Source organism: Cryptomeria japonica, unplaced genomic scaffold (assembly GCF_030272615.1).
Source record: "Cryptomeria japonica unplaced genomic scaffold, Sugi_1.0 HiC_scaffold_229, whole genome shotgun sequence".
NCBI classification, from domain to species: Eukaryota; Viridiplantae; Streptophyta; class Pinopsida; order Cupressales; family Cupressaceae; genus Cryptomeria; species Cryptomeria japonica.
Genome location: NW_026729051.1, coordinates 195,980 through 207,500, shown reverse-complemented (window position 1 = coordinate 207,500; position 11,521 = coordinate 195,980). Strand labels below are relative to the sequence as shown.

Here is an 11,521-nt window from a genome sequence, read left to right as displayed (position 1 = left end):
GGGTTAATTGTCCGGTTTGCCTCGGGTGCGCACCTTGCGTGCACCTTCGCCAGGGTGGGCGCCTTGGTGCGCACACCTTGGCTGGGCTGCGCACCCGGGCGCGCACACCTTGGCACCCGCGTTTCCTTCATTTTAAATTTTTTTTTTTTACAATCTCTCAAGTGGGAAATTCTATAATCTCAACTTTTTTTGCCTTTTCAGGAAACTTTTGAATGGAGCGCATCATTGGTGCGCTCCGAAGTGTGCTCCAAGGTGCGCACCTCTGGTGTGCTCCAAAGCTCTCTCTAGCTGCGTGCACCTGCCCCGGCCGCGCACCCGGCCCCGCCCAGCTTCGCTCACCTGTCCCGGGCGTCTGGTGCGGAACCTTAGAGTAAGAAACATCACCGTGCACCTTGGCCAACGTGCGCGACTCGACCGAGCGCGCACTGGCCGAGGTGCACACCGATTTCACCTGGGTGCGCGCGCAGCACCTCGGGCGCACCGGGGTGCGCGCACAACGCCCGGGTTGCACCGTGGCCTGTGTGCTCGGGGCGCCTCGGGTGCGCGCTCGGTGTCGCCCCCCGCGCGCGCGGTAGTGCGGGCAGCGCACCCCGGCCCGGCCCGGCCCCGACGAGAACGCAAACGGGCAAAAGGTTTATTCAAATAGCATTGCGACGCCCGGCGAAAAACTAAAAAAGGGTGCAACACCGGGACTTCCCGGGAGGTCACCCATCCCAGTACTACTCCGGCCCAAGCGCGCTTAACTGCGGAGTTCTGATGGGATCCGGTGCACTAACGCTGGTATGATCGCACCCGTTATGAGCTTGTCGCAGTGTGTACTTAGCAAACCGCGACCCACGTGCGAATCCACCCCGGCCACCCACCCCCGTCGAGGTGCACACCCTCCCTCGCGAAGTGCGCCCCGTTCGCCAAGTGTGAGCCCTGCCCGGGTGCGCGCACCTTGCTAGGGCGTCGGGTGTGCACCCGGCCCGGCCTACGTGCGTGCACCTGGACGGGGCGTCGTGTGCGTGCAGTGTCCCGTCTGCAACGCGGTGCCCACACACCACCTCGGGCGCAACGACCTGCGCTCACATGTGGGCCGAGTGCACCTTGGTGCATGTTCGGGGCGCCTCGGGTGCACGCTCGATCTTGCCCCGGTGCACCAAGGCGCTCGGTTTGCCCCGGGTGCGCACTTGGTGCAAGGTGGGCACCCAAAATAGGGATCAAGCACCAAAACACAAGTTTCGGGATGCAAAATGGGACCCAAGGACCACAAATGCGTTCCAAGACCCATGATGGGTCCACGAGAACAAAAATGTGTTCCGAGACTTAATAAACAAATATTGGGTTTTAGGAGAAGAAACATGCTCTGATGCCCAAAACGAGAATCGACCCCGAAAAGGCCACAGGCCAAAAGTGGGATGCGAGACAAAAAAAAATGGGACCCGAGGACCAAAATTGGGTTCCCAGGTCGAAGACAGGGCAACCGGACAAGAAACGACCTCTAAGGCTCGAAATGAGTCCCGACGACTAAAACTTGACAAGAAGCACCCATCAGGCACCCAACTCGACACCCATGGGATGCCGACCCACCCGGGCTTCCACCTAGCACACCTTGGCACCCACCCACCCTCGCACCCAACCTCGCACCCAACTTAGCACCTTTGAACCCACATTGGCACTCACCCTGACCCTGGCACCTTGGAACCCACATTGGCACTCACCTTGACCCTGGCACCCACCTTTGCACTCACCTTGGGACCCACCCTGGCTCCCACCTCGGCACCCACCCAGACACCCACCTTGGTTCCTTGGCACCCACCTTGGATCCTTGGCACCCACCCCGACACCCACCTTGGCACGCAACTTGGCTACTTGCCACCCACCTTGGCTCCTTGACGCCCACCCCGACAACCACCCCGTGACCTACCCTGGCTAGGGTTGGTGCACACCCACCCTGGTGCCCACCTTGGCACCCACCCCATGACCCACCTTGGCACGCACCTTAGTACCCACCCCGTTACCCACCCTAGGACCCACCCCGTGACCCACCTTGGCCAGGGTGGGTGCCTTGGTGCGCACAACTTGCCTGGGCTGCACACCAGGGCGGGCTCAAGATGGCACCCGCGTTCCGTTTTTTTCACTATCTTTCAAAACGGAAATTTTAAAATCTCGTTTTTTTTTTTTTTTTGCCTTTTCTGGAAATTAGTGAAGGCAGCGCATCAAAGGTGCGCAATGCTGGTGCGAACCCGGGAGCGCTCCGATGTGTGCTCCAAGGTGCGGCGTGCACGAAGTCCGAGCCCGGCTTGCCCCGGGTGCGCACCTCGCGTGCACCTTCGCCGGGGTGAGCACCTTGGCTGGGTTGCGCGCCCTGGTGCGCACCAAGGAGCGCTCTGAAGTGTGCTCCAAGGTGCGGCGTGCACGAAGTCGGAGCTCGGTTTGCCCCGGGTGTGCACCTCGGGTGCGCACCTCGCGTGCACCTTCGCTGCGGTGGGCACCTTGGCTGGGTTGCGCGCCTTGGTGGGCACCATGCAGTGCACGAAGTCGGAGCCCGGTTTGCCCCGGGCGCGCACCTCCGCCAGGGTGGGCACCTTGGTGCGCACAACTTGCCTGGGCTGCGCACCAGGAAGGGCTCAAGATGGCACCCGCGTTCCGTTTTTTTCACTATCTTTCAGAACGGAAATTTTAAAATATCGTTTTTTTTTGCCTTTTCTGGAAATTAGTGAAGGCAGCGCATCAAAGGTGCGCAACGCTGGTGCGAACCTGGGAGCACTCCGATGTGTGCTCCAAGGTGCGGCGTGCACGAAGTCGGAGCCCGGTTTGCCCCGGGTGCGCCCTGGTGGGCACCATGGTGCGCACCAAGGAGCGCTCCGAAGTGTGCTCCAAGGTGCGGCCTGCACGAAGTCGGAGCCCGGTTTGCCCCGGGTGTGCACCGCGGGTGGGCACCTTGGTGCGCATGCCTTGCCTGGGCTGCGCACCAGGGCGGGCTCAAGATGGCACCCGCGTTCCGTTTTTTTCACTATCTTTCAAAACGGAAATTTTAAAATCTCATTTTTTTTTGCCTTTTCTGGAAATTAGTGAAGGCAGCGCATCAAAGGTGCGCACCTCGCTGCCCACCACGGTGCGCAACGCCGGTGGGCACCCGGGAGTGCTTCGAAGTGTGCTCCAAGGTGCTGCGTGCACGTTGTCGGAGCCCGGTTTGCCCCGGGTGCGCACCTCGCGTGCACCTTCGTCGGGGTGGGCACCTTGGCTGGGTTTGCCCCGGCTGCGCTCCGAAGCGGGGTTATTGGAGCGCCGCCTCTTTTTTTGTCGGAGCGTTTGGTGGGGTTTCTCGCATTGGCTCTTCCCAGGCCCGGTTGCCACCCTGGCGCGCACGAAGTCGGAAGTAGGGTTAATTGCCCGGGTGCGCACCTTTGCCAGGGTGGGCACCTTACCTGGGCTGTGCACCCGGGCGGGCTCAAGATGGCACCCGCGTTCCGTTTTTTTCACTATCTTTCAAAACGGAAATTTTAAAATCTCCTCTTTTTTTTGCCTTTTCTGGAAATTAGTGAAGGCAGCGCATCAAAGGTGCGCACCTCGCTGCCCACCTTGGTGTGCTCTGAGGTGCGCACCCGGGAGCGCTACGAAGTGTGCTCCAAGGTGCGGCGTGCACGTTGTCGGAGCCCGGTTTGCCCCGGGTGCGCACCTCGCCTGCACCTTGGCCGGGGTGGGCACCCTGGCTGGGTTTGCCCAGGGTGCGCTCCGAAGCGGGGTTACTGGAGCGTCCCCTCTTTTTTTGTCAGAGCGTTTGGTGGGGTTTCTCGCATTGGCTCTTCCCAGGCCCGGTTGTTGGGTGCGCTCCCACCCTGGCGCGCGCGAAGTTGGAAGTTGGGTTAATTGCCCGGGCGCGCACCTTCGCCAGGGTGGGCACCTTGGTGCGCACACCTTGGCTGGGCTGCGCACCAGGGCGGGCTCAAGATGGCACCAGCATTCCCTTTTTCTCACTATCTTTCAAAACGGAAATTTTAAAATCTCGTTTTCTTTTGCCTTTTATGGAAATTAGTGAAGGCATCGCATCAAAGGTGCGCACCTCGCTGCCCACCTTGGTGTGCTCCGAGGTGCCCACCACGGTGCGCTCCGAGGTGCCCACCACGGTGCGCAACGCCGGTGCGAACCCGGGAGCGCCCCGATGTGTGCTCCAAGGTGCGGCGTGCACGAAGCCGGACCCCGGTTTGCCCCGGGTGCGCACCTCGCGTGCACCTTGGTGCGCACACCTTGGCTGGGTTGCGCGGCCTGGTGGGCACCATGGTGCGCACCAAGGAGCGCTCCGAAGTGTGCTCCAAGGTGCGGCGTGCACGAAGTCCTAGCCCGGTTTGCCCCGGGTGCGCACCTTCGCCGCGGTGGGCACCATGGCGTGCACGAAGTCGGAGCCCGGTTTGCCCCGGGTGCGCACCTCGCGTGCACCTTCGCCGGGGTGGGCACCTCGGCTGGGTTGCGCGCCCTGGTGCGCACCAAGGAGCGCTCCGAAGTGTGCTCCAAGGTGCGGCGTGCACGAAGTCGGAGCCCGGTTTGCCCCGGGTGCGCACCTTCGCCGCGGTGGGCACCCTGGTGCGCACCATGGCGTGCACGAAGTCGGAGCCCGGTTTGCCCCGGGTGCGCACCTCGCGTGCACCTTCGGCGGGGTTGCGCGCCCTGGTGCGCACCAAGGAGCGCTCCGAAGTGTGCTCCAAGGTGCGGCGTGCACGAAGTCGGAGCCCGGTTTGCCCCGGGTGCGCACCTCGCGTGCACCTTCGGCGGGGTTGCGCGCCCTGGTGGGCACCATGGTGCGCACCAAGGAGCGCTCCGAAGTGTGCTCCAAGGTGCGGCGTGCACGAAGTCGGAGCCCGGTTTGCCCCGGGTGCGCACCTCGCGTGCACCTTCGCCGCGGTGGGCACCATGGCGTGCACGAAGTCGGAGCCCGGTTTGCCCCGGGTGCGCACCTCGCGTGCACCTTCGCCGGGGTGGGCACCTCGGCTGGGTTGCGCGCCCTGGTGCGCACCAAGGAGCGCTCCGAAGTGTGCTCCAAGGTGCGGCGTGCACGAAGTCGGAGCCCGGTTTGCCCCGGGTGCGCACCTCGCGTGCACCTTCGCCGCGGTGGGCACCATGGCGTGCACGAAGTCGGAGCCCGGTTTGCCTCGGGTGCGCACCCCGCGTGCACCTTCGCCGGGGTGGGCACCTCGGCTGGGTTGCGCGCCCTGGTGCGCACCAAGGAGCGCTCCGAAGTGTGCTCCAAGGTGCGGCGTGCACGAAGTCGGAGCCCGGTTTGCCCCGGGTGCGCACCTCGCGTGCACCTTCGCCGCGGTGGGCACCTTGGCTGGGTTGGGCACCATTGAGCGCTCCGAAGTGTGCTCCAAGGTGCGCACCATGGCCCTCCAAGGTGCGCAGCATGGCGTGCACGAAGTCGGAGCCCGGTTTGCCCCGGGTGCGCACCTCGCGTGCACCTTCGCCAGGGTGGGCACCTCGGTGCGCACACCTTCTCAATGTTTTCTTGCCTTTTCTGGAAATTGGTGAAGGCAGCGCATCAAAGGTGCGCACCTCGGTGTGCTCCGAGGTGCGAACCCGAGAGCGCTCCGAGGTGCCCACGAAGTCGAAAGTCGGGTTAATTGCATTGTTTTCCCCGGGTGCGCTCCGAGGTGCGCAACATCGGTGCGCACCAAGGAGGGCTCCGAAGTGTGCTCCAAGGTGCGCACGATTCGGAGCTCGGTTTGCCCGGGGTGCGCACACCTTGGCTGGGTTGCGCACCCTTTGTGCGCTCCAAGGTGCGCACGAAGTCGGAGCTCGGTTTGCCCCGGGTGCGCACCTTCGCCAGGGTGCGCACCTTGATGCGCACGCCTTGGCTGGGCTGCGCACCTTGGTGGGCGCCATGGTGCGCACCTTTCGTGCGCTCCAAGGTGCGCACGAAGTCGGAGCTCGGTTTGCCCCGGGTGCGCACCTTGGTGGGCGCCATGGTGCACTCCGAGGTGCCCAAGATTGGTGCGCAACAAGGAGCGCTCCGAAGTGCGCTCCAAGGTGCGCAGGTGCGCGCGAAGTCGAAAGTTGGGTTAATTGTCCGGTTTGCCTCGGGTGCGCACCTTGCGTGCACCTTCGCCAGGGTGGGCGCCTTGGTGCGCACACCTTGGCTGGGCTGCGCACCCGGGCGCGCACACCTTGGCACCCGCGTTTCCTTCATTTTAAATTTTTTTTTTTTACAATCTCTCAAGTGGGAAATTCTATAATCTCAACTTTTTTTGCCTTTTCAGGAAACTTTTGAATGGAGCGCATCATTGGTGCGCTCCGAAGTGTGCTCCAAGGTGCGCACCTCTGGTGTGCTCCAAAGCTCTCTCCAGCTGCGTGCACCTGCCCCGGCCGCGCACCCGGCCCCGCCCAGCTTCGCTCACCTGTCCCGGGCGTCTGGTGCGGAACCTTAGAGTAAGAAACATCACCGTGCACCTTGGCCAACGTGCGCGACTCGACCGAGCGCGCACTGGCCGAGGTGCACACCGATTTCACCTGGGTGCGCGCGCAGCACCTCGGGCGCACCGGGGTGCGCGCACAACGCCCGGGTTGCACCGTGGCCTGTGTGCTCGGGGCGCCTCGGGTGCGCGCTCGGTGTCGCCCCCGCGCGCGCGGTAGTGCGGGCAGCGCACCCCGGCCCGGCCCGGCCCCGACGAGAACGCAAACGGGCAAAAGGTTTATTCAAATAGCATTGCGACGCCCGGCGAAAAACTAAGAAAGGGTGCAACACCGGGACTTCCCGGGAGGTCACCCATCCTAGTACTACTCCGGCCCAAGCGCGCTTAACTGCGGAGTTCTGATGGGATCCGGTGCACTAACGCTGGTATGATCGCACCCGTTATGAGCTTGTCGCAGTGTGTACTTAGCAAACCGCGACCCACGTGCGAATCCACCCCGGCCACCCACCCCCGTCGAGGTGCACACCCTCCCTCGCGAAGTGCGCCCCGTTCGCCAAGTGTGAGCCCTGCCCGGGTGCGCGCACCTTGCTAGGGCGTCGGGTGTGCACCCGGCCCGGCCTACGTGCGTGCACCTGGACGGGGCGTCGTGTGCGTGCAGTGTCCCGTCTGCAACGCGGTGCCCACACACCACCTCGGGCGCAACGACCTGCGCTCACATGTGGGCCGAGTGCACCTTGGTGCATGTTCGGGGCGCCTCGGGTGCACGCTCGATCTTGCCCCGGTGCACCAAGGCGCTCGGTTTGCCCCGGGTGCGCACTTGGTGCAAGGTGGGCACCCAAAATAGGGATCAAGCACCAAAACACAAGTTTCGGGATGCAAAATGGGACCCAAGGACCACAAATGCGTTCCAAGACCCATGATGGGTCCACGAGAACAAAAATGTGTTCCGAGACTTAATAAACAAATATTGGGTTTTAGGAGAAGAAACATGCTCTGATGCCCAAAACGAGAATCGACCCCGAAAAGGCCACAGGCCAAAAGTGGGATGCGAGACAAAAAAAAATGGGACCCGAGGACCAAAATTGGGTTCCCAGGTCGAAGACAGGGCAACCGGACAAGAAACGACCTCTAAGGCTCGAAATGAGTCCCGACGACTAAAACTTGACAAGAAGCACCCATCAGGCACCCAACTCGACACCCATGGGATGCCGACCCACCCGGGCTTCCACCTAGCACACCTTGGCACCCACCCACCCTCGCACCCAACCTCGCACCCAACTTAGCACCTTTGAACCCACATTGGCACTCACCCTGACCCTGGCACCTTGGAACCCACATTGGCACTCACCTTGACCCTGGCACCCACCTTTGCACTCACCTTGGGACCCACCCTGGCTCCCACCTCGGCACCCACCCAGACACCCACCTTGGTTCCTTGGCACCCACCTTGGATCCTTGGCACCCACCCCGACACCCACCTTGGCACGCAACTTGGCTACTTGCCACCCACCTTGGCTCCTTGACGCCCACCCCGACAACCACCCCGTGACCTACCCTGGCTAGGGTTGGTGCACACCCACCCTGGTGCCCACCTTGGCACCCACCCCATGACCCACCTTGGCACGCACCTTAGTACCCACCCTGTTACCCACCCTAGGACCCACCCCGTGACCCACCTTGGCCAGGGTGGGTGCACCCACCCTGGTGCCCACCTTGGCACCCACCCATCCTAGCACCCAGCCTGTGACCGGGCTTGGAACCCAACCTTGCACCCGTCTTGGCCAGTGTGGGTGCGCACCCATCCTGGCACCCACGTTGTGACACACCCTTTAACCCACGCACCCTAGCAGCCACGTTGGCACCCACCTTGGAACACAACCTAGCAACTTGGCACCCACCCCGTGACCCACCTTGGCATCCACCATAGCAGTCGCCCACTTGGCACCCACCTTGGAACCCAAGTTGGCACCCACCTCGGCACCCACCTTGACACTTGTGGACCCACCTTGCCACTCACCCTAGCATCGACCCATCCTAGCACCCACCCTGGCACCTTTGCACCCTAGCACTCACCCATCCTAGCACCTAACCTGTGACCCACCTTGACACTCACCCTCGCACCCACCTTGGAACCCAACCTAGCACCCACCCACCCTGACACCAACCCTAGCACCTACCCACCCTTGCACCCACCCTGTGACCCATCTTGGCACCCACCCATCCTACCACTCAACCTATCACCCACCTTCTCACCCACCTTGGCATCCACCTTAGCACCCACCCACACTGGCACCTTGGCACCCACCTCGGGCAAGGTGGGTGCACACCCACCCTGACACCCAATTTAGAACCAACCGAGCATGTTACCCACCTTGGCACCCACATTGCAGCCCACCCTAGTACCCACCCTATGACCCACATTGGCATCCACACCCTAGCACCCAGGCACCTCGACACCCGCCTTGACACGCACCCTAGCACTAAACCTGTGACCCACCTTGGAACTCACCCTAGAACCCACCCACCCTGTGAACCACCTTGGCATCCACCTTAGCACCCACCCACCTTGGCACCCACTCTAGCACTCACCCATCCTAACACCCAACTTGTTACCCACCTTGGCACCCGCCCTCGCGTCCACCTTGAAACCCACCCTAGCACCCACCCACGCAGGAGCCCACCTTGGCACCCAACCTAACACCCACGCATCCTGGCACCCAACTTGTGACCCACCTTGGAACCCACCCTAGTACCCACCTTTGAACCCACTATATCACCAACCCACCTTGGCACCCACCCTATGACCCTCTTTGGAATCCACCCTAGCACGCACCCACCCTGGCACCCACCATGGAGCGCACCCTAGCACCCACCCACCTCGGCACGCACCTCAACACCCACCTTGGTGTGCGCACTGCGCCAACCTCTCAAAGACCCTATGTGGTGCGCTCCAAAGTGTACACCTTTGGTGCGCTCCAAGGTGCGCACCTTTGGTGCACACCGAGGTGCACACCAAAGTGTGCACCGAGGTGAGCACCAAAGTGCACTCCAAGGTGCACACCAAGGCGTGCACCTTTGGTGCGGTCAATGCAAACGAATTCGGAAGTTGGGGTCGATGTCCTAATCGCTGCTGCAGACTACACGTATGAGAATCGGACAAATAGCTTTATATAGGGGAGGTGTTGCGTTTGATGGGTCGACTCCCCTGGTTGTGTGCACTGCACCAACTTCAAAGACCCTGTCTTGTTTAAGAAGTCAAAAGTTGGGGTGGATGTCCTAATCATTGCTGCAGTCTACGCATGTATGAGAATCAGACAAATAGCTTATATAGGGGAGGTGTTGCATTCGGTGGGTTGACTCCCCTGGTTGTGCGCACTGCGCCAACCTCAAAGACCCCGCATAGCAGAAGAAGTCGGAAGTCGGATTTTGGTGAGCACCAAGGCGTGCACCTTTGGTGCGGTCAACGCAGACGAATTCAGAAGTTGGGGTGGATGTCCTAATCGTTGTTGCAGGCTACACATGTATGAGAATCAGACAAATAGCTTATATAGGGGAGGTGTTGGGTTTGATGGGTCAACTCCCTTGGTTGTGCGCATTACGCCAACCTCAAAGACCTTGTTTTCGTTAAGAAGTCAAAAGTTGGGGTCAATGTCCTAATGGCTCCTGTAGGCTACACATGTATGAGAATCGGACAAATAGCTTATATAGGGGAGGTGTTGGGTTTGATGGGTCGACTCCCCTGGTTGTGCGCATTACGTCAACCTCAAAGACCTTGTTTTCGTTAAGAAGTCAAAAGTTGGGGTCGATGTCCTAATTGCTCCTGTAGACTACACATGTATGAGAATCAGACAAATAGCTTATATAGGGGAGGTGTTGGGTTTGATGGGTTGACTCCCCTAGTTGTTCGCATTACACCAACCTCAAAGACCTTGTTTTCGTTTAGAAGCCGAAAGTTGGGGTCGATGTCCTAATTGCTCCTGCAGGCTACGCATGTATGAGAATCAGACAAATAGCTTATATAGGGGAGGTGTTGGGTTTGATGGGTCGACTCCCCTGGTTGTGCGCATTGCGCCAACCTCAAAGACCCTGCATTGCGGATGAAGTCGAAAGTCAGAGTTTGGTGTGCTACAAGGTGTGGTCGAAGGTGCTCACCTAGGTGTGCACCTTTGGAGCGCAGGAAAAGTGCCCTCCAAAAGTGCGCACCTTTGGAGTGCACAAAAGTGCCCTCCAAAAGTGCGCACCTTTGGAGCGCACAAAAGTGCCCTCCAAAAAGTGCCCTCCAAAAGTGCGCACCTTTGGAGCGCACAAAAGTGCCCTCCAAAAAGTGCCCTCCAAAAGTGCGCACCTTTGGAGTGCAGAAAAGTGCCCTCCAAAAAGTGCCCTCCAAAAGTGTGCACCTTTGGAGTGCACAAAAGTGCCCTCCAAAAGTGCACACCTTTGGAGCGCAGAAAAGTGCCCTCCAAAAAGTGCCCTCCAAAAGTGCGCACCTTTGGAGCGCAGAAAAGTGCCCTCCAAAAAGTGCCCTCCAAAAGTGCGCACCTTTGGAGCGCAGAAAAGTGCCCTCCAAAAAGTGCCCTCCAAAAGTGCGCACCTTTGGAGCGCAGAAAAGTGCCCTCCAAAAAGTGCCCTCCAAAAGTGCGCACCTTTGGAGCGCACAAAAGTGCCCTCCAAAAAGTGCCCTCCAAAAGTGCGCACCTTTGGAGCGCACAAAAGTGCCCTCCAAAAGTGCGCACCTTTGGAGCGCACAAAAGTGCCCTCCAAAAGTGCGCACTTTTGGTGCGCACCAAGGCGCTGGTTCGGTCGTTGCAGGCGAGTTCGGAAGTTGGGGTCGATGTCCTGAGCGGAGGTGCAAACTACACAGGTGTCGGAATCGGACAAATAGCTTATATAGGGGAGGTGTATGCTTCGATGGGTCGACTCCCCAGGTTGAGCGCACCGCGCCAACCTCAAAGACCCTACGGTATGGATGAAGTCGGAAGTTGGGTCCGATGACCGATTCGATTAGTAGGTATGCTCATGAGGTCGGAATTTGGGTCCGATGACCTGCCATGTGCAGGAAGGCGAATGTTGGCACTGTGCGTTGCAAGGTGCACACCAAGGTGCTGGTGCGGTCTTTTTAGTCGAGTTCGGAA

At 60.6% G+C, this 11,521-nt stretch overlaps 2 non-coding genes across 2 annotated transcripts; both read right to left on the bottom strand.

Annotated features, from left to right (window-relative positions):
- Positions 1-675: 675 nt before the first annotated feature.
- LOC131869035 (5S ribosomal RNA) lies at positions 676-794 on the bottom strand. The gene has a single exon (XR_009367430.1). It is a non-coding gene; the product is annotated as a 5S ribosomal RNA (ribosomal RNA).
- Positions 795-6,709: 5,915 nt separating this feature from the next.
- LOC131869055 (5S ribosomal RNA) lies at positions 6,710-6,828 on the bottom strand. The gene has a single exon (XR_009367449.1). It is a non-coding gene; the product is annotated as a 5S ribosomal RNA (ribosomal RNA).
- Between the last annotated feature and the right edge of the window lie 4,693 nt (positions 6,829-11,521).